At 32.5% G+C, this 24,848-nt stretch overlaps 1 protein-coding gene across 1 annotated transcript in view; it reads right to left on the bottom strand.

Annotated features, from left to right (window-relative positions):
- Positions 1 to 24,233, bottom strand: part of LOC100745394 (class A basic helix-loop-helix protein 15-like) — a 292,682-nt gene extending 268,449 nt beyond the window's left edge. Inside the window, exon 1 of the mRNA XM_033324213.1 lies at positions 24,204 to 24,233. The gene's annotated coding sequence lies outside the window, so the exon portion shown is untranslated. The remainder of the gene's footprint in view (positions 1 to 24,203) is intronic.
- Between the last annotated feature and the right edge of the window lie 615 nt (positions 24,234 to 24,848).

The following is a 24,848-nucleotide window of genomic DNA, read 5'->3' as shown; positions in this document are numbered from 1 at the left end:
TTTATCTAATTTAGTAACACCCGATTATAATCTATTTACATCATCGTAAGAATCATCCGTATAAAAAAGAATTCAAGATTTACGATGAAATGAACAATCGATGAAAATTGTTCCGCATTGAAGTAACAACATTTTTATGAAAAAGAAATTGAGGAGCCTGTAAAACGTTGGAAGATTGTATTACAATAGAAACTAAGGGAGACTGAATTACTGGTTATAATATTACGTTCATTCTTCAAATACAAAACAGCCATATCAAATATCATAAAGACACGAAAATATTTCATTCAACCAAATAATTTCTCGTTTTGTAACAATCAAACTCGTCGGTTCCAAGATTGAAAGCGTTAAATCGCGTTGACTTATTCAAATGGATATCATGAACTATTCTCGAGATAGTTTCCGTTGAATTTACGTTTATTGGAAATTTAATATCCGGATAATGACTTCGTATACAATGACAAATAGCCCCATTAATTTTTTGTTTCTTTTTTCCCATATTTATCCCTCGTCTCCTGCCTTGTAACGAACAAGAACAAATTGCACATGTTTAACACGCAGATCGCGAACATCAACGAGATTACCTAATACAATTAAATTTACATACGAACCCTCTTTAGTCTCCATGTCTTGGAACTTGTTTCAAGCTGGCATAATTTTCAACGGAGAGATTTCAATCTACCGTCATAACAGTGACGAATATTACGTGACACTTAAAACGTATGTTCTCGCCACAAGTCATTAAACTGTTAAGGCAGTATGTTACGAGTACATTTATCAACATGAATTTTTGGTTTATAGGCAAGTTATGGAGAAAGTGTATTGATTGATCGAGTTAGTTATACTTAATTATTAGTTTATATCGTTATGGTGTCAACAGTGAATATAAAGTTACAAATATATTACATGTTATATGAAACAGTGTAGAATTTAATCACCATGCATACGATATTAGGCTATCGTGATTGTATTAACAAAATTTGAAACTTTCAAAATATACATATAAGGTACAAGATATTTACTGCAAAAATACTTGATGATAAAAATATTTAAATAGTCGATTATCCTAAAAAAGCTCAATTTTTGGTAGGACTATTTTTAACGTTTGTTATATGTCTAAGACAACTATTCATACTATGTATTAATCTTTTTATCAACTACAGTCGAGGACAAGGATAAATGTACAGGTAACAGAAGTTGGTATCAATAAAGTTTAATCTGATACTAAAGTTTTTAACTAGTACAAAGTGTTAGTACATAGATTGTTTATTAAATAATTGAAATTGACATTTACATTTTTGTGTAAATAAATCGCATTTAACGAAATTTCGTTCATACCTATTTTCGCTATTTTATTTTTTAGTAAATGTTTGCATAAAAAATGCAGTAAATATCTCGTTAAGCTAAAAATTCATACAATCTTCCTCCCACACGACGCAATGGTAAGATATCCAAAAACGAAAAGAAGGATTAATTTCATATCGTATCATATCAGATTCGATCGCGTCGAAAAGAAGAAACCTTGTCAATTTTCTTCCCATGCTTTCGCAGCTCATCATCATCATTCGCACAGCAGAAATGCGTCTGCATGCTTCGACGTTCGAGCATGCATCTCGTACCGTTTCTCGAAACCTGTCAGAAGTTAAACGTAATCGCGTGGCGGATGCACGAATCCGACGTCGAAATAATAATCACACCATGTGAGACGCAGTCACGGTGTAGCCCTATGGTTCGATTTCGCAATTCCACGAGCGTAAAGTGGACCCACTGGACCGGTGGTCAACCGCGAATGGCCAAGCATACAGACATACGGTCTTTCTTGCGCACACCTTTCACAGACCTCCTTGTCCTGCCACGTCCTGTTTTCGTCCTGGCCAACTTGCCTTATCGGCTGTCCGCCTTTGCTCGTTCTCCGATCGCCATTCGCGTCCAGCTCTCGCTCTCCTTGCACGGGCCGCGATAAAACGAAGGTTTTAGCCGCTGCCCGATTCAAGGCCAACCCCTGGACCCCTCTTGGTTACGACCTAAATTATAATTAAACTTATCTGCTACTCAGCACGCGGTAATGAGAAAGGACAAGAAAGTAGTATACAGCGAGGGGGATTCCTCCAGGAGAATCGACTGAATTCGAGATCGGGCGACACCCACGCGATGTTTCAGGATTTTTTCGTGATCGAAAGGAGGATCGTTCGTTGATAGGATCTGAGTTAGAGGTATTTTGTACCGACGACAAGGGGATTGGTAAATTTTCTGTAAATGAGCGTTCGGTGTTGCGTGTAGTTGGAATTGATCGTTGGTGGGTGAATTGTGCAGAGGAACGTGTGAATGCGTGTTTTTATGCGAAGTCTCTTTAGGATTTACGTTGTAAATGGATTTCAATTTATGGTATTTGTTGTATCCGTTGAAGGATTTTCAAGTTCCGTGGTTTTAATAGTCGTGAAATTCAATGTTGCAGTGAATATCATATTATATTGTGTGCTGTTGGCGTCTATGAAAATCGAAATTGTACAGTAAGTGTAGATAAATAATCGGAATTCCTTCTCTTACTCAGATGAAAGAATCATACTTGATTGTAGTTTCTCATTTTAATTTAACGACTGGCAAATTACTATAAACAGACTTCTTGACAGTAATATAATAATGGTTGATAAGATCTGAGTTAGAGGCATTTTATACGGACATTTTATACTGACAGCTGGGGGATTAGCAAATTCTGTAAATGAGCATTTCGTGTTGCACGTACCTGGAGTTGCACGTCGTTGGCTGAATTGTGTAGAGGAACATATGTTTTTACGTTTCTCGAAGTCGTTTTAGAATTTACGTAGCATACAGCTTTAAATTTTTAATATCTGTTGTATCTGTTGAATGATTTTCAAATACTATGGTTTTAATAATCATTTCCAATATTATACTATTTTCAATACTTTAATATTTGGGAAAAATAAAATTGTATAAAGTGTATAAATGTACACATCCGCTCTTAGGGCAAATCTTGTTGGAGAACATCTATTATATTTGTTGCAAAATTGATAAAGATCATAAATTTTTAATTTGATACTGTATAGGATAAAGAAAGCATACACTACTGATAGATGAGCAATTTTATTGAAAAAATGTATACAGTTTAAAATTTGTAGTCTGCGCGAAATAACAACTTTTAATTGAAAATAGGAAGCGTCCTTAGAATTTTAAATGGAAATGTATAAAAGGCAATCCTTTTTGTCTCTGAGAAAAGAGATTATGGTCAAGAGATAATAATAATTGCTACAAGTAAATTTCTCAGCAGTGATATGATACTACGAAAATTTTACAAAAATTTTAAGAAATGCAGACGTGTGTAACGTAAAGAACAAAATTTTATGAAATATACACATACTTCCAAGCTTCCAAATCATGTTTCAAATCCTACAAAGAGTTAACTAAATATTCGAGATTTACGAAACGAATTAAAATCTCACTTTCGATAGTCTTGAATTGAGCAAGCACGAGTAAGGATCGAAATTAAGCGATTGATGTATGCAACTTTTTGTAGTAGTTACTTGAGTAAGATTGAACGTTAACGATGCTGGTTGCTATGTACGGTAGACGATTCGAGTTGCAACTAAACGACTCTATAAGGTGTCTCTTTTAATAAGCGATTCATTGACGAAAGAAGAATTCATTCGTGAATGATTTAAATAATGGAGATCTTCAAACGAAACATTTTTATATTTTTATATGTTTACAGTTTTGTGTTATGTACTCAGATTTTCACATCTCCGTAAATCTATCCATTTAAATTTACTTAATTTACCTAATTTGTCTACCTATTTATGTTACTTATAAAGATACTTAATTTTCATACAAAAGGACAAATATCATAGTGAGAAGTATCGTACTTCGAATCAAATTTATGATAAATAAAAATACTTTTCTATTAAAACACCATGAGAATGAAGATACACATATTCACAAGAGTATATCAGATATATTCAGAAATATTCAGAATGAAACTACTTCAAATTTATTTCAAAAAATTTATTTTTTCCAATATCTGATACTGGAAGAGGTCATTGTGAACAATGAAGTCAAGTTTTGGAGTCTCTAATAAACCTTCGATTTATTTCAGTATTAACAAATTTAAAAGTCTGAAAATGTGCGAGTAAGGAAATTCAGCGAGAGTTTGAAAACTTAAAGTCTTGGCAATACGAGAATTAACAAGTTTAAATGTTTCGGTTCTGTTAAATTAATAAGTTGAAGAACGAACGTGCTTGAAAATAAACTGCTAATAAAACGCATAATATCCTGCAGATAGGATAAGGAATTTCTTAAACATATACATAAATAGAAAATTTCATCTTTTACGAAATGCATTGTTTAAAAGTAGCCCTGGAGCTAGTTACATCGAACATAGAATTTTTTACTAAAAATATTTAATCCCTGCAAAAAGGGTTAATACAACCGACGATTATCGAATTACACGCAACAATCGAAAATCTTTATCTTTGCCTCTAGATCGAAAGGCTTTGATCAAACGAGCCGATGGAAAGTCCACTTATACGATTTATCGACGGTCCTGGCGAGACACCGTGTGCACGCGTTATGCCAGTTGGACCTGCTACGGTAACCCACTTCGCGGCAGGAGACATTTCTGAAATGTCACACCGACACCGTGGCCGTAAGTTAATGACAGTCGTTGGCGCACGTCGCCGTTTCCCGCGCGGGAGAACCAGCGAGCCAAAGAAACGCTAAGATACAGAGACACGTGTCCGGCAAGAGATCAACGAGAGGAAAAGTACAACCGTGAAAAAAAAGGCGGTGACCGCAGTAATCGACGCTGCTGCATTGTGGTTAATTAATTTTTCAATTCGCCGGCCAGCAAGTCGACCCGTAAATCACCGTTTACCACATTCCTTCGCTTGGTTCCGTCGCCTTCGCGATTTTTGTGGGTTTCACGTGTACGTAACTTAGGGTACCAATTCATGACTACCAAGAACGATTCTGCACGGAGGAATTTTTATTTGGCAATAACATGGTTCTTGGAAATCTGCAGAGCCGTGCGAGAAAATACTCGATTCGTTGTTATTGTAACGATCAGTTGGCTTCGAGCATAATTTATATCCTTCGTTCGAAATTTTTACTTTCTTGCAAAGGTAACAAAAAACACGGTTTGTTAATTACAAAAATTACTCGATGAGATAATCGAAAGGTTTCGGATCAATCGAGCCGCTGCGTAGCGATAGTGTAGCTCACTTATTCCGTAAGTTAATTTTATTTGCAAATAAAATCCTACGATCACATCGACTTTTGATGCAAATTTCGACGATCAAAATTAAATTAACAATATGTAATCTTCATATATTTGAAAACTGAGTGAAAAACTTTTATGAATTGATATGTATACATTCTTGCATAATTTTACAAAGCTATTCAGACAACATAAATTATCCGAAATGATTCACTCGAATATATTATTACATGTCACAATATCCCAAATTAAGTACAATGCACATTGCACATATCATTACCTACAAATACAATATTTCATTCAAAACCACAAAGTATATTTATTCACGATGCTTTTATATTGAGCTATATTATTAACCGCGATTCTATCTCCAAATTAAACAAAATATAGCTTTGATATTTGACGGAAGTTTATTGCGAAGTGTATTAACTCGTGCAACAGATGAGCCGGAAAATGTTACTGATGCCGAGACACATGAATCAGCGTTGTCTCACGGGCAAAATAACGAAAAGAATACGCGGTAGAGACTGTAATGATCTATGATTAAGTGCACAGACTATGTAATCACTGTTCACAATGAGAGGCTTTCGTTTGGAGGAAGTAATTCGAAGAAGGGAAAGCGCGTTTCGATAGTTAGTGGGCGTTCTTTTGATCGTCGAAAGTGATCGTGATCTGATAGTGACATATTGACATGAAACGCGATTTCATTATCCTTTATTCCATCATTCAGAGCTAAATCGTCGATCAAAATATAACTCATATCGTTTGATACAACTTAAAATAATATTAGTCGATCATGTGAATATCTTTGCAATGTTTTTCGAATAACATGCTGCACGAATGGTTGACTTATACTACTTCCGAAATAAAAGAATTCGGTTTTCCCTTCATACTGTCCCATTAATTATAGGAAATGTATATATATATGTTGAATGTATCCAAATTTTAATTTTGTTTAAATAAATATTTGCATGTGCGCATTTGAAAGAGAAATAGTTTTATTTCGTACGAAGAAGATTATGTAAAGAAATCTCTCGTAGATCATTGTTAACTTTGCTTGAAATTGTAGTTAAGTGCCATTAGTACATTGCAAACATTCATATGGCTGTTTATAGCAATTATTTAAATAACTGGACCTGAAGTAAAACTTGGAATTTCCGACCGCGAAAAACAAAGATATTTCCGTGTTCAAGCGTACAGCTCGTTCACACGGTATATGTCGACGGAAGATTATAATTCTCACCTACAAGTATTTATCGAAATCAGCCGATAAATTCCCATCTGTAATTTGAACCGGAAAATCATTGGAATTCCAATCAGAGAAAAACAAATTACACGCCCCGTATCTTACTCGTGAAACCAGTAAACATCCGTATTCTATTTTTGTAAAACACGTTCGTGTTTCCGTAGAAAATATTTCCTTCATCTATACCATAGAAAATAATTATTGGCTCGAACAATTCGTGTTGCGCTTTTATATTTTACTAAATCTTTTCTGATGAGTAACATTATTCAAAATAACGATTATCTATTATTTCGTTTATTATCAAATTTTTAAATGGTGTATTTTTGGTTATTATCTATATTACTTTTCAATTGGAATAAATTCGTAGAAAAGTGTATTCGATGATTTAGTTTTAGGTACTAGATCTAATTGATCGTAGTTAATTGCTTAATTAATTGCTTCGTACATTCCAGGCGATTTTCCTGAAGTCGGTTTCTCATAGAAATGCTGTTAGTCTGGTACGCTTAAGCATTGCTAGCATTTCCAGTATTTCTAATAATGTATCCTTTATACTACTAATATCTGTATATATCTGGTATTCAATATTTTAAAAGTTTGGAATATTTGTAATAGATCGGATATATTTAGTGCTGATGTCTTTAATTCTTCGAATATTTACATATTATAATATACATATTATTATATATTATAAAATGTGTTCAATGTTCCCAATATTTATTCTTCAGCAAGAATTAATATACAAGATAATACTCTAAAGTATCATTTTTGTTTCTTACATTTCAAACATTCCTACACGCATACCTCCTACAATTTCTTATTGCTTGAACTTAGCATGATATTGCTATAGTAATACTATTGTAGAGTCACATAAGTCAACAGAAGATTCGAAGAGACTCATATTGTTGTGCCTTGGAGTGTCAACGTTGTTTTGGTTTACTCGGCTCAAAGGTAAACTAACTCCGAGCAAAATATTATCGCTGTTATTTGTAATCGTCAACCGGAGTTACGTTCGAACTTTGTATAATAACAACTGTAGTTATAAACAGACGAACGTACTCTCTAGGACAGTGATCATCATATAGCGAGTCATACAGTCGAATAGCAAGACGATTAAGACCGGCATACATTATCTCTGTACCTGTACTTACAGTGATTTCAACCCGTTAACCTACAACTAAGGGCATAGTCCGTAGTAGATGATCGAACCAAACGTAAATATTACGTGCGTAGCCCGTAGTAGATGATCGAACCAAATGTAAATATTACGGGCATGGCCGTAGTACGATGATCGGGCCAAATATAATATATAATATAATATATAATAGCTTGTTTACATTTTCGGCCCAAAATACTCGAACGTAAATCGTAGGTTAAGGGGTTACTATACACACTGACTGTTACTATTTTATCACTCGGCTATTTAATAAACTAATACATATAGTAAACCACCTCTCTATCAAATATATCAACCAAAATATTCTCATTTTATCTGTTAGAATCTGTATACCAATTTTCGTATGAGAGTTAAATGTTTACTTAACAGAGACGCATGGTGATCCAAAAATCATGCGACCGAAAATCCGCTGCACCCAACTTTCATATTTGTTGTAACCGTGTATATAATACATCTGATAAGAAATTCACTGTAGATTCATCGCATTTCTTCTCTATTGAACCCAATATTAAATACATCGATAAAAAAGGTTGAAGTTTCATCGATAAAATCAAGGGAGCATAGTTTCTTTCTCCCGGTTCGGTTGTTTAACTCGTCCAGATGAAAGAGCTCGGTAAACAAAAAATCCAATTTCAGTAGGTTGATTGAAACCGGAATGAAAAACCAAAGGGTCGTCGTTCTTACGTGCCTACACGAAATATTTATCTATTGTGTGCTGCTGTAGTAAAAATGATTGTCGAGCAGGTCAACGACCACCTGATAAAACATCGGGAGGCGTGAAAGATCGAATGTGAACGCATACCATCTACACAAAAACCAGTTTTATCGATTATGAAAGGTGTCTTTAATCTTTATGTGCTACATCAGTGCCATTCACCCTCGCCAGCTATCACATCTGTAGTCATAGAAGAATACTGTCTGCATTGCTTTTAAAACACTTTTATAATCCCTATAATTTTATTTGAAAAGAAAATCGACATAATTCGGGGTTGTTGTCGAAACACGGTGTTCCAAAGGAGATTTTTTATGGCTCGTAAACGACTTTTATACTAATTCATAAATAAATTCAGTACATATTATGTTTAATACTTAATACATGTTGAGCAATGTTTATTGAATTATACATTTTTAGATATTTTATTTTATCTTTACGTTCACTTTGCATAATCTTATATAATTCTGTGTGATACATTTCATTCTCCACATCGTAGTATCTTTAAATTTCCCATAAATATGTAAATATTTGCAGGTTACTCGTTAGGCATTCTGAGAGAAATAAGAGTACTTAGAACACGATATGACCAAAATAAAAGTTTCAATATTTAATTTAAGAACGTAAAGGAATATAAAATTAGCATTAAAATAGAAAAATAAATTTTTCAAGCGCATATTTTATGCAAATGAAGATATGAGAGCAAACCGATAAACAAATAAAATTTTCCATCAAATATACAGCATTACGTGTAATAAGAACGTAAATGATACATAACATATAATATACACCGTACAAAAGAAAGACGCTTTAAATTATAAAAATGAGAAATTTCATTTTATTACAATATACGCAACCTCGAACTTTAATTAATCTTTAATTAAATATACGATTTAACAATCAATTAAGATTTTATTAAATTTTAATTAAAGCCCCAATCTTCAGCTATTGTCAGATATCATCTATAGTCTTTGATATTTTCTATGGCTCAAATTTTCAGTTAATTTATACAATTTATATATTTCAATTTATGTTAGTTTCCGAATTAAAAGAAAAATCGACAGAAAACTCATTTAAGGCGAAAATCGGCGTGGCTAAATTGAGATGAACCAGGCGATGTCGAGAAAAAAAAATATGTTAAACCACAGAGTGTCCAGAATATGATAAAACGCATCGTTGGTGACGTCTGGTCCAGAAACGACGAGTGTTTCTACCGAAAATGAACTTAATCTCGAGAGAACGTTGACGTGAAGTGACAGGTTGACAAGGGCGGAACAGGGTTTCTCTGGAAATGCATAATTCAACGAGGGCACTGTATAACACTTTTATAATTACTTTCCTCTCAGCCGCCAACGAATATTATTCACCGACCTCGTTCTCGGTTCATCGAGAATTATTTTAAGACTCTTACGTCCAGCGTGTTTTCCTTTTTATAGGATCAAGAGGTTGCACCGATCTGTCAACTCGTATTTGAGCGACGAATAATTTGTTCAAAACACGGCTTCTTTTTGCGTGTCACTTATTTTTGGAACAAAAGTGTATAATCTAGATTCTAGAAGACTGTAATTGCGATAGATTTTAAAATGAACAAAGATATTTTTGTTATAATTGAAAAAGATTAAATGGGAAATAGGAAGAGTTGAAGATCATTTGAAAAGCCAGAATATGAATTTTTAAAAAGAATAGAATTACATATCAATATGATATTGATATGTTGGTAGTGAAATTTGAAATTTTATTCTTACGAGGCAATGTTAAAAATTTAAGAGATTACATTATTTTCTTTTTCTGACGTTTTACCATTGCTGTTTTCTATGCTATACCTGCGAATGTGAAAAAGTAAAAGACATCCAGACAATATGTTGAACTACCGGTACTAATATATTATCTTATAACTTTCCACCCATCTGTTTTTACTTGATTTATCTTCCCTAAAGAACTCAATTTATAAACAGAAAAATATATAATATCAGTTTAATTATGTAAATTTCATTCTTCATCTTCTATTCAATCTGCCTTCCAAAAATACAGTCCCCTTTCAACACACTTAATTAAAATCATGATTAAATTAATTATTAAATAAGACAAAAAATACAGATCGTACAAAACTGGAGAGATACACCACTTTCTACAAACATTCAATTTTCCAAATTGCTTTGGACATCGATTTACGACATACCAACCATTTTTCTCACAGCACATCTCGTTCACACGAATCGGTCCTATTAAACCGTCTCCCGTAAATGCACGGGATTTATCCACGTCACATCCATCCAGGAAATTCTCTCGTGAAATTCAAGCATCTCCTCTCTTCATCTTTCTCCCTGGTGTCTTCTTTTTCGCCAACTAGATCGTTAAACTTACGAAACTTCCTTTTATGGGCGAGCGATCACGCGATCCAGTCACTTCATCGTAGATGGATCGTCGTAATTAGGAGCGTCTGCTTTTGGATCAAACTTTTTCGTTCTATGTCTTGCTCGAGATCGTCTACCGGCATAATATGCCGGTCTAATTGTCGATGCGCCGTTTATATGGAACCGAGCAAACGTGACTTCAATGCACGTTCGAAATTTTCTCTCTCTTTCCCTCTCGCTTTGTAAATTGTTCGAACGAGCTTCTCGTTTTACGGCCAGCACGATCGTGAAACAAATCGTCGAACGAAACACGAGATTAGAAGCCCACGCACGAATTCCCTTTAAAACCAGAGTTTATCGGTGTCTTGTCGAACGAAAGGGAAAGGTCTTCGTCGAAGAGACGACTTGGAATTCTGTGGAAGACTACCTTTCTTCAGATTACTTGTTAACCTTGTGTAATTGGATTTTTCGTGTTCACCGGGTTAAATTATGGCCGATTATTATTTTTCTATTTTGGTAGATAAAATAGGTGTCAGATTTAGAATGCTTGTGATAAATACATACGTTATTTGATAGCTATGTAATAATGTGATGATAAGTATATAAATACGCAACAATGGACCAAAGGATAATATGGACACAGAGTGATGATAATACGGAAAGATATACATATAAATGATAAAAAGTAAAATTTACATTATGGTATTTAGTAGTTAAGATATACCCCTTTCGAAGCGTGACTCCTTTGTCAATGTAAAAGTATGAATTTGCATAAATACGTACAGTCTAATGATAATATATATAATATAATGATAAGATGAACTAATATTCAAAAAGTATAAATATAAAAGTATAGGTATGTATCCTTTTCAATCCAACTTAGCTGCTATAGTTCGTTTGAAAAAGGATTAACGACTGGTTTTTAAGATTATTACATGTTAACATTGTTTGAATTTTGGAAATATATTGTCCAAATAATATTGTGATTTAACGAAAATTAAAAGGAAAAAAGAAAGAAATTTACTATTAATTGTATATTTTCTTTTTGATTACAGGATTTATGTTGCGTCTACCATTAAACGTTTATAATGATTTTTGGAAAGAGAAATGTTGATCGTGTTAAGTTAATTAAAGATCAGAAATAGTTGAAAAAGTTAATTTAAGTTTTGGTCACTTTTTGATGTTATACAGAATTATATCTAAAAATTCCATTGATATATAAGGAATAATTTCCTTTTCATTAATTGTCTATTATTAATTCTTTGATCATTCCAATCTAACCATACCAATCACAGTAAATGTGGATTTAAGTACAATTTGCAGTCTTGTTAAAAAATTCCATGTACCGTACAAGGCGATATTTCTTTCTTCTTAGTTCTGAATTAAATTACCACCAGTTTCTCTCTCGATGGTTCTACATTTATTCCACGTTTTAGATCAACTTACTCACGAACTATGTTTGCGAACTAACTACATTAAGTTAATAAACTTGACAAGTCAATTATACAACGTGCGTGAAGTTATTTAGAATGGCAAAAGTTAGAAAATATTGCTGAATGAAAAAATTGCAATTAACATTAAAGACTGTGTATGTACATATACATTTTACATCAAACATTTTAATTTCTAAGAGAATCGTTTGAAATAAATATAAAAATTAAAGTATTACAAGATAAACAATTTTTAAGTTCGAATTTTCAAAAGCTAGAAACTAAATATAAAATTATTAGTAAGTTTCTAAATTTGGAGATTTCAAAGTTCGAATTTTTTAAACTTATGAACTTTAAGACCACTTAGTCGGGAAGATTTCGAGTTCTGATCTTAAAACTCATTCGAAGTTAGTATGTATCAATAAGAAAATGGTTATTTATGTAAATATAAGCAATTTCTAATCACCTGCTCCCGGCATTCTCCAGTAAACTAGAAGAATCATAAAGACAGTACAGCGTAAATCTTGTCTGAATAAAACCCAGAAGCACCCAGTTATACCATCGATGCTCGGAACCGTGTTACGGACCTCAAGGCGCCTAATCGTACAGTCTCGCTATTCGCTCGTCACTCCGAGCACTCCCCGACGAGGGAAATGGCATATCGACCAGCCTTTCGAGAAGCTGAACGAAAAGCTCTATTGCGAATCTTATCATCTGTAACTTGTTCAAAACGCAGCATCTAAAGTACGTACTTCGTTATAGAACAATTAATTGATCAAATTTTTAACAAGTAATTTTTTCAGCAGTACTTCGTGTGTGTACGACTTTCTATAATATACAAATATATCGATAGGTAAATTATGATATTAGCTCGGATTTCTAGAAACGAAGTACTAAACGTGTATAGTAGTATGTACGTATAAAGAAAATCTGACTACAGAATTTTCCAAATTACTGCAAAGATGATCATTTGAAAAGTTGTAACGAAGCATTACAAATTGTAATTTCTAAAAATTTTACAACCAAACCAATCTTTGCATAATAAATTATATTTCACGCGAGTTAATAATAACTTAACATAGCGGTTGATACAGCTATAAATAATCAATTAAAGGAACAGAACAAAATCGGAGACCCGTTTTTCTTTTCTGTATCTTATTATTTCTCCTTTCGGTATTTGAAATTTATCTCAGGATGACTCGCGGACGGTTGAGTAAATCGCGCGCTCGTCCCTCAAGCTGAATGGGATTTCGAGACCGTCTGTCGAAACCAAACGATCGAATCGCTCTGAACAACTTAACGGAGAGAATTGTGCAGCTTTCAGAAACACTGCCCCACGATGTAGAATAAATACGTCTGTTCGCGGTCTGACGTCGATGTTGTCGGTTGCCAGGGAAAGGAAAAGCATTACGATACGCGGTTCGATGTACGTGATTTGTAACCGAAGCCCAGCTTAAGCCGCCCACCGACCATTTTTCGTCTCTTTATGCCTCGACCATTATCGTTACTCTAACAAACAGAATAAATTCTTTTTACGAGGATTTGTATCGCAGAGGAACGCGTTGGTTAATTGCTAGCTTATAATTTGTCCAGGGCTTGCTGGATCGACGCTGTGATTCCAAAAGCGTTTCGTTCAGATTGCAATATCATTCTTTAATACCATGCTATGTAAATGGTTTGGCAGATAACAAGAGTGGAGTGTTTTTATGAAACAAACGATCGGTAAATGATAAGTTTAGATCGATCGATAGAAAAAGGTAAATTAATTTTTTAATACTCTAACAGACTGACTAAAGTACAGTGGATAAAATATTGGGAAAAGTATTTGCACATTTAGTTCCTTAAAGATAGTTTTATATGAAGAATATGGCTTACGATTAGTATAATAAAAGTAGCAATGAGGTATTATTTTAATTTATTATTATCGGTGTAATCGCCTTTTCGAATAAACATTTAAATACACGCAATTTCTTCAAAAGATCGTATTAGTTGATCAAAGAAATTTTCACATAATTCTAGATGCTAGAATTCAGAAGTTGTTTAGAATTCTCTGTAATGGAGCTAATTTGAAGAAGCTGATGGAGCCAGTTTGAGCTGAGCGAAGATAATGAAATTTTTATTATTTAAAGAGATAATATTTACTAAATAGATCTATACTATTTTAATTGAATTGCAATATAAGTTTCTGTTAAATAAATTGATCTTCGTGATAGTTTCTACTACGATTACCACAAGAAGATATTCTGAGAGTGAATAATCGGTATAAATAATTTTCATGTTCACAATAATGTCTTTACAAAGTTCGTTTGCATAACAGCACTATAAGTTACGAATTGATCAAATCCTTCTTTTCAATAATAATTATTATTGTTCTTGTTGTTATTGTTATTATTAGTTACTTATGTACGGGTTCTCTGATATAGGAAAGATACAATAATAAAAGAGGGACAAATATCTGCCATTAGTAATAATAACAAATCATAAATGGTACGGAAATATCAGGGAATTACGTACTGCATTTCTAACACCTTTTTTTAAATACAGAAAGCGATTCGCAAAAGTGGTCTAATCGATGAGCAAGTAAATAAACGTGTTTGGAAATGCGAATAATGCAACTAGTAGAAGGATAATTGGTTGTACACAGGACGTGTGGAAAATTGGGAATCTTCTGAAAGATCTCGATGGAGCAGTAAGCTTAACAAGCTGTAGAACCTCTGGACAGTGAATTTAATGGTTTACAATTTATCTTAAATTATGAAACTCGATTATTTTGCAATGGAAAACATAAGGCAATCATGAAATGTCTCGTATATGATGTTATTAAAATAACGACGCATCATTTTATAAGGCTAATAACCATCTGTTTTATTTCAAATATTGCATCACATTTATTTAATCATCCGTTCATGCTTCCCTTATAAACGAATTTTCGTCCTCCTGTTCTACTTTCGTTTATGAACGTTTAAGGCAATCATTACACATATCGAATTTTATGAGCCAATCAGAAGCTGATTTTTAATAACGACAGTAAATCAAGTAAACTTATAATGTAACGTTAACTGTCCGATACGAATGAATAAACGACACAATTAACTTTGAAGTAACGAAATGTTGTTTCGACAAAATATATAAATACCAGAATCTTTTTATCTTTCCAGAAATATTGATTTAACGAATTACATAGAATATAATATTCGTTTAAAAACATTAATTCATTATAAATTTTCTCGCTTTGATTACTTCCCTTGTATTTTACGGTTAATTAGGAGTTAATTGGCAAAATTGTACAGCCTTTGTCATCCTCTATTGCACCAAAATGTGTAGGTACGTTATTGTCTCGAGAACTTATGTATACTTTTTACCGTTTGTCTTGGAACGATACCGATCTAGTTAATTGGGAACATTACCTTGAAATACCTCACATAATTGAATCAAACGGTAATTTGAAACGAATTTAGCGAAACCATTTGGTTCGTTAAACAAATGTCTTTTATTATCTTCTCAACAGTATGTCAATTTAATCTTCCAACCTATTTGAACAGAACCAACCATTTAGATTCTACGAAAAAGTGGAAATAATCACTAGTGAACACATAATTTTTTAAAATCTACTCTTCCTTCCGGATTTAAATCATAGAAATATCGCTGTCTAAAATTATATAAATATAAATGATATGGCCGTCTCAAAGACAGCCAGTATACAGGAAAAGACATATCCAGAGTTAAATATATGTGTATGAGAAATCATTATGAAGAATCATGCCACCCACGTAAGATCTAATTTCTCTCAATTCTAATTAAAGTTTGTTAACAAACGTCTAACTAATAATTTTTAAACGAAATCTATTATTATAATCTTAACGAATCAATATTAAATAAAATTGCTTAATAAACTATTAAACAATCATTTTCATTCAATTGTAAGTAAAATTCCTCAACAAGTTCTTATAACGAATGATTTCTAAAGAAAATTCCTTAACAGATTCTTAACGAACCATCTTCGACTAAAATCCAAGCAAAATTCCTATCTCTTTATCTTTCATCCAAATAAATAATCTCGCGAAAAAGGTCGGTCTATTTTCATGACGATCGTTTGTACGAGCATGGTGGACCATTCACACGCTCGAGATCCTTGTACGTCGGTATATAAGGACGTGAACGCGTGCAGATATGCCATCGAAACGAAATTACGCGGAGTTTGTTCCCTGGAGGCTGTTCGAGGAGGATATGCAAGAAGAACGCGGTTTCGAACGTGGCCTCATTAAACCGGTCTGCCACTGTTAGATGCTCGTCCGGCACTTCGAAACGAAAACGCATCCTCCGAGTTCCGTGGCTATCAATTGCTGGTCCATAGGGTCGAACATGATTTCGAAAGGCCGCGTCTTCCTCTTACGGTTCGCCATGCGAGGATAAACTAGTGCATCGTACGACCTCGCGGCTACATTCGCGTATGGATGAATTTCTTGATCATTTCCACCGAGGTGAATGGTTCCTTAAACTCGACTTTATGACGTTTCTCGCGTCTCCTTTGCATATAAATCGAGATGCTTTTCCTTGTTATTTTTCTATTTGGTTTCTTTGAAATAACTTAAAAAGTGGCAAGGGGATAAAATGAAGTGAAAAATATCTCATTGGTGTAACATTTAATATTCGATAAATACTCGTTAACTTTCATACATAACGTTTTTAAAATCTACTCTTCCTTCCGGATTTAAATCATAGAAATATCGCTGTCTAAAATTATATAAATATAAATGATATGGCCGTCTCAAAGACAGCCAGTATACAGGAAAAGACATATCCAGAGTTAAATATATGTGTATGAGAAATCATTATGAAGAATCATGCCACCCACGTAAGATCTAATTTCTCTCAATTCTAATTAAAGTTTGTTAACAAACGTCTAACTAATAATTTTTAAACGAAATCTATTATTATAATCTTAACGAATCAATATTAAATAAAATTGCTTAATAAACTATTAAACAATCATTTTCATTCAATTGTAAGTAAAATTCCTCAACAAGTTCTTATAACGAATGATTTCTAAAGAAAATTCCTTAACAGATTCTTAACGAACCATCTTCGACTAAAATCCAAGCAAAATTCCTATCTCTTTATCTTTCATCCAAATAAATAATCTCGCGAAAAAGGTCGGTCTATTTTCATGACGATCGTTTGTACGAGCATGGTGGACCATTCACACGCTCGAGATCCTTGTACGTCGGTATATAAGGACGTGAACGCGTGCAGATATGCCATCGAAACGAAATTACGCGGAGTTTGTTCCCTGGAGGCTGTTCGAGGAGGATATGCAAGAAGAACGCGGTTTCGAACGTGGCCTCATTAAACCGGTCTGCCACTGTTAGATGCTCGTCCGGCACTTCGAAACGAAAACGCATCCTCCGAGTTCCGTGGCTATCAATTGCTGGTCCATAGGGTCGAACATGATTTCGAAAGGCCGCGTCTTCCTCTTACGGTTCGCCATGCGAGGATAAACTAGTGCATCGTACGACCTCGCGGCTACATTCGCGTATGGATGAATTTCTTGATCATTTCCACCGAGGTGAATGGTTCCTTAAACTCGACTTTATGACGTTTCTCGCGTCTCCTTTGCATATAAATCGAGATGCTTTTCCTTGTTATTTTTCTATTTGGTTTCTTTGAAATAACTTAAAAAGTGGCAAGGGGATAAAATGAAGTGAAAAATATCTCATTGGTGTAACATTTAATATTCGATAAATACTCGTTAACTTTCATACATAACGCTAAGATCCATTATAAATGCACCCTGGTACGTGACCAACGAACTAATACATCGCGACCTCAAGATGCCAACAGTCAAAGAGGAAATAGCAAAATATAGCGACAAATATAGCAAAAGAGTCAACAAACATCGAAACCCCCTAATTACTGGACTACTTGATACGTCGGACCAGATCCGCAGGCTGAAGAGACACTACCCGCTAGACCTAAACGCTAGATTCAATTAGTTATTTAAATTAAGTAATATTTACTTATTTACAACATTTACTTAAAAATTATACTTATCTATAATAAGTATTAACTTATTATAAATATTTAGCTATGTCACTGCACCAGGCCAGAAAAAATTACTGAAAATTCTCTAAATTCTGAAAAAGTTTATATTATACTATTTGTAGATGAGAAATATAAGTATTCAATTATGATTAAAACATTTCACATTAACGCGATTAGTGAAAATTCATTGATCGCTATTCTATGATCTTTACTTGCAGTAACAATTATTAATTTACCACAGTTTTTAAAATGTTTGCAAGTAAATTCCCATAGCTTTCAACATTGCATTTGCTAAGATCAGACTTTCGATAAAGTTCTTCAATTACAGTCATACTCGTATACCGGCCAAACGAAACAGCGTATGATCTGAGATTTTGAGTAGAACACTGTGCATTTTATTATTATACAAATTTTTGTTTAAGTTTACTCGTAATTTTTACACAACGGAAAGCATAGGTGATTGGAAGTGATAGGCAAATAATTTCACGATTTAACACGCTATAACCGATCCTAAAACCGTAATCTTAAACATAACAGAGTTAAGTTATGTAGAAAACCAGTAAGAAATAATATTAAACGTGTAAAAACGAGGCGTTCGTTGTTATAATCGGAAAACAAACGTATTATTTTACTATCAAATATTGTCGCTTCTTGAGATGGCTTTGGAAGTAACATATAGGCGATATACGATCTAAATTTAGTAGATAGTTATGGAAACCAAGTGTGGTAACGCGATTCACGGTTTACAAGCGACAATTTTGATAACGATGAGTCATACGTTGAGTCTAAGCTGAGAATATTTCGAATGATAGCTAATTTCATATTTTATTCAATACGAGAATCGGAATATTATAAGACAGTAATTAAAAAAATAATCGGCATAAGACATAAACTTTATTGAGTAAATAAATATTTCAACATAATTCAATTTTTATTGATATTTATAATAAATTTTATAGTACGTTTTCTCTTCGGTAATTAAGGATATTAATGTCATTGATTTCGTGTATTTTAAATATGTTGTCGATAGACTGAATGATATATGCAGCTTTCACAAGATTAAGTGTTTTAATAGTTTTTAAATTAAATTTATCTTTAGCATCTCAAATTTATATGACAATATTTCTTCTTACTAAGTATACAGCGTTGCATTTCAAAATACGATTTCTAGTTTACGACACACGAAATAGAAGAATAAATTTCTCTTTTAACGCTTTAAAACTGAAACAAAATTTTTATTTTAAATCGTTCAAGACATTTTCTTACGAGAATATGTAATTGATTTAGATCTTCCGCAACAAATTAATAAATTTTGATACTCGGTGCTTGGATAAAACGAATAAATCGAGAGGTAATCTATAATTTGAAAAAAAATTGTAGCATATACAAGTTTCGAATCATCAAAAATACTCTTCTAGGGAAAAATGAATTTCAACTAAATTCTCGTAGGGAATTTTGAAACTGTAGACTAAACTAAATTTGTAAATCAGTGTAAATAAATATGCGCATAATTTTCATACCGACTATACAATCGGTAAAGAAGAACATAGATCGTTTGCTAGCGCCAGTTGTAAAGCGTCCAATTAACTCACCGGACTACCATCGGTAAAAGAGACGTCTGTAACTTGCAGACTTTCTACTTCTTGCATACTTCTGTTTGCTGGGTATCTCTATTCTTGCGACGACGGCCGCGAGATTCCCTTGTTTTCTGTTTTTCTTATATGGTCAGAACCCTCTATTTAAATAACTGTGGCGAGATCAGAGACCTACTTCTGTACCGGTTAAACGCTAAGCAAAATTTCTATATAATTTACTTTGCTGTGAGCGAATGAGAAACATTTAATCAATTCTATATCCTTTAAATTATTTCTAAAGATTATTGAAATACATATTATAACACTGATTATAATGTACTTTTGTTTCATTTTGAAATTCATTTTCTTCGAATTATTGTACATCTAAAATAAATTTGCTCATAATATTACTTTGAAATCCACCAGTTCCTTCTTTTTATAATAAAACAAAATAGCTGTCTAACCAGTTACTACAAAACTATATAATTTCAATTTAATCAATATATGTGATATTATTCAAAAATGGAACTTCAATTAAAAAGAAAATTGTTCCGTTGATAATTTTATGCCACAGCTTTCGAAGACAAGGGGCTATTTTTGTGTCGAGACATTGAGACTTACGGCGATTTATTTCAGCAATAGCAACAATCTCTTTTACTTTTATGTTCGTCATGTTATCGTGGTTACTCCCGAATGATGTCTTAACTAATTGTAACGATCTGACCGATCGAAGATTACTCGAAGGAATTTCCACGATTGTTACCTAATCGTTCGAAGCCTCATGTTCGTCCAAATATCGTTCTTTCTTGCGCTCGATGACCAGTCAATCAGTATGAATGATTTCGAATTTCCATCTGAGTCCTACCAAATTCTCAAGCGAATCGAGCAAATTAGAATCGCTAGGTTTGTCGTTTCGGAGACAATTTAGAATCGCTTGGTCTATCGACAGTGAACGCCTTCATTGTTACAGAGAGAAATTAGAATCGTATCGAGAAAATCAAATTCGTTTATTCGTCATTATTTGTATTTCATTCTAAGAATCGTCTCGAGAAGCAAACCTTTCGTGCTGCTATTTTCTTGCTGCTACGATCGAGCCATGAGATTTTGAAGCTTCGCTACGCACATTCCCTTCGTTTCGATCGCACATTTTGTGTCTAATATTCCTTTATATTCGTTTGGCGTGCGATAAGTGTAGTGTCTCGAGTGAACGTGTCGAATTCGCGCGCAAAAATTAAAAATGAAATGAAATGTTTCACAGATCTTCGTGCAAGGATATACAATATTTTACATTTATTTTGTATATTGTAATTTCCAATATCGGTTGCGAGGCACGTTCGACAATAATCATTCCATTTCTCCTTACTTTCTTTATCTTTAACGACATTTTGTATAAAATACTGTTAAGCTTTGAATAATTCAATAGTCATCTGATGACAATCCGTGTAGCTTGAAGATTACTAAATGATTTATGTAATTTAGAGTACAACTTTTTGTGAATATATTATTCTGAATTATGAATTATGAATGAATTATTATTTTGAAGAAACCGGAAAATTTCTGAGTAATTTTATATAATATCCCGGATCTTCAAACCAATTATCGAGTCAGATGCTTGAATGATTATATAATTACGATTTATTATATTTATTTTCGAATGAGGAAGAACTTTATTTATATGAATTTCTATCTATTTAATTCTTATAAAAATATAATTATTCTATTTTATTTATTGAGTCGCAGCAGCAGCGTTGAAAATGTAATTTTAAGGAAATATCAATATACAATATTTCATGTTATTTCATGAAATATTTTATATTCATCGTTTCTTTCCACGATAGTAATTATTACAATTGTTATTACCATACTTCATTTTTATTACTAAATGATTTTATTTTCATAATAAAAACAATATATCATGGATAATGAAAGTTATCGATTTAAATATTCTCAGTGCCATGAAAATACGATAACAATTTCTTTTACTAAAAAATATTTCGTATAGTTGTAGATCATTATGATGGTAATGACCAACTATTGTAACTAAAATCATGTTTATGTGCTTTCTTAAGACGTTATCGTTTGTTAACTCTTCTTCTTACAGCAAATATTTTAAAAGCAAATAAAAATCAATTATTACAGGCGTACAATAGTTCTTATTACATAAAGTAATTTTATTTGAAATTGAATAAACGAAACTGAATAATTTAATTGAATTTTCTCTTTTAACTTTAAAGACATCCAAAGTATAATAGTATTCTAGTACTTCTATTCATCCAACCCAGTATATCGACTATCATCTTCTACTTTTATTTCTAATCATCGACTCTTTCAAGCCTAATAAAGTCCGATTTTAAACAAACTTATTTCCAACTTAGAACGAGCTTTATAAACGCTTTTTAACTGTTCCCTGATAGTTTTAGTTTTACGGAATGTTTTATAGTGGCCATTATTGCTTTGACGTTCACGTTTAGGTAGTTATTATCGATTACCGCGAAACGTTCAGGTTGGCAAAGATACGAAGAAAGTTAGGAGGGCAACTTCATCATCGGCCAACACCTTCGATAATTAAAGTTCAAAGCGTTCGAGTGCTAGTTGTAAGTAGACATGCAACGACGTCTGATAATTGCTCGATGATAACAACGTTTGATAAGCGTCTAACAGCTGCTACGCGGGTTAGGGCATTAGAAAAATTCGCGTTATCTTAAATTGCGCTTGACCCCTACGAAAGACAAGAATCGCTACTCTTCGGCTACCTCCTGTTTGAAACGTTTTTACAAGCATTGCTCTTCGTCTTGTACTTTTTAATTATCTTGTTGTAACGCGATACGTGAAATACATCCACTTTGTATACCCAGTTTGAATTCTCATTTAGGATATTTGATACTATTCGAAATTGAATAATTCAGTAGCAATTTGATAACGACCAGTGTAATTTAAAGATTGAATGACGAGATCGACCAGGGAAATTATCTGCACTATCTGCATATATCTGCACATATCTGCACTTGATCGTTCATTACGAATTGTGATATACAGTTATAAAATTCTAATATAAAATGATTAGAGTTTCATTAGCTATTATTCCTTAATAAACTTCCATTAATAACAATATGTATAGTAGATATTGGAGAAATACATAAGTATATTATGCAGAACTTTATTCGTACACGCGATATAAGTTTAGCAAATTATTGATGCTTAGAAACATTTAATATTTAATTTATTCAAGAAATTATGTTATTTCTCTTATCGAGATTTCTTGTAATTATGCATCTGTTACTTATTAAGGGTTAGTATTTAATTTTAGCAAATTATCGTTGCTTAAGAACATTTAAAGTAATTTATTCCAGAAGTTATGGTATTTTCCACGTAAAAGCTATTTATGACTACATACTACTTATTATTGTATTTTATTGTAATTAATATACTATAAATAACACAGTTCAATTCTATATTCTATGTGATCTAAATGCTTGACGATAATAATGAATGCAAACATGGTAATAATATACCTATTATCATGCTAAAATATTTGCATAATGTTTATGATAATTAAGTAAAAAACGTTCATATAATTTACATACTATCACTTTGCAAAAAATAAGACAATTAGATAGAATAACAAGATTAGAATGACAAAGTTCACAGAAGAATGAACTTTATTATTTTGTTACAAAATGATAAATCGATAAATGTATTGCTCATGTTATTATTATGAGAATGTTTCTTAGAATTCATTACAATTAATAAACTGAAAATAGCAAGCACGATTTTATAAATATTGTTCCTTTCACCGATGAATTTGATTGATAAAAATAATCTTTAGTGTTTCTTGTAAAATTACTATTTTTGAGTTTCCTTACTTTCGTAACAATATTATCAAAAATAATAATAATAAAATATTAACAATAGACAAATTCTATATATTCTCTTCCAAGAAAAAAAAATCAACTGATTTTGATGGTAAGTAAGTTTTGAGCAAATGAGCACACTATGATGAATAAGTACTGTCTATTACCGTTAACACGTTTATTTAAAAAACTAAAAATAAAATTAGTCAAAATTAATAATAAATAAAAATTAGTAAGAACTAATTGCTAAAAACAAATGGAAGAACATATCTGATCTGTATGTTTCTTCACAACGAATAAAAATGTATTGATAAGTTAAACTAAATATTTTTGTAGAACTACTACTACAAGCATTTGACCCTGCTATGGTATCCGAGATATTTTCCACCTAATCGTTTTTTTTTATCACTAAAAGCTTTTTAAAGTTTCACGATAATACGAAGTAGTTGTTCCGAATATTCTTTACGATGCTAGTTTTCTAAAAACATTATATTATTTTGTTTATTGGAAAAATGAAGTTACGACGTAAAACTTCGAAGACCATAGGAGGGTCAAACATGTAAAGTATAAAATATATTGTCTATAGCACTCACCCTTGCAGCGGAAATGAAGTATCGTCCATTTTCCTTCTTTTTTCCCACTGCAACCATCTGCAACATCATGAGGAATATACACGTACATAAGCGCGTTCTTACATTCTGTAAGCAGACGAGAAAGTTGATGAAAAAAGCCTAACTCAAAATTTAACCTGTCATTATGATTGTTCTTACAAATAGCTCAAGAAAATTCCAATATCAATTGATTTCAAACTCGAGTTTAGCAGAAAAATGTTTTGATCGCGCTTCGGTTTACGATTGTAAATTAGTCAATTTCAATTCGTAACACGCACAGTCACAAAACAAAATACATAATGTAATTGAAGTTACAGCATTTGGAATATTGATGCAGGTCTGTTTCTTTATTTGATTTTGCGTGCAATTATTAATTTTGTTTAAAATTAGATATAATAGTCTTTTGGAGAAGCTAACCATTATGAAATAACACAATACGAGGAAATTGTTGTTAGTAATATATTAATTATAAAAAAAGTATAGATATACAAGCAGCGCCTAATTCTTCTTAATAATGTTTGAAATAATAAGAACACGTAATCTTTATATTATTCCTCACAAAATACAGTTATAACTAATAGCAATAATACAAATACACTAATCTGAAACATGAAATAATTTCTTAAC

This window comes from Bombus impatiens, unplaced genomic scaffold (assembly GCF_000188095.3).
Source record: "Bombus impatiens unplaced genomic scaffold, BIMP_2.2 scf_1707, whole genome shotgun sequence".
NCBI classification, from domain to species: domain Eukaryota; kingdom Metazoa; phylum Arthropoda; class Insecta; order Hymenoptera; family Apidae; genus Bombus; species Bombus impatiens.
Note: the sequence above shows the minus strand (reverse complement) of the source record. Positions and strands in the feature narration are given on the sequence as shown.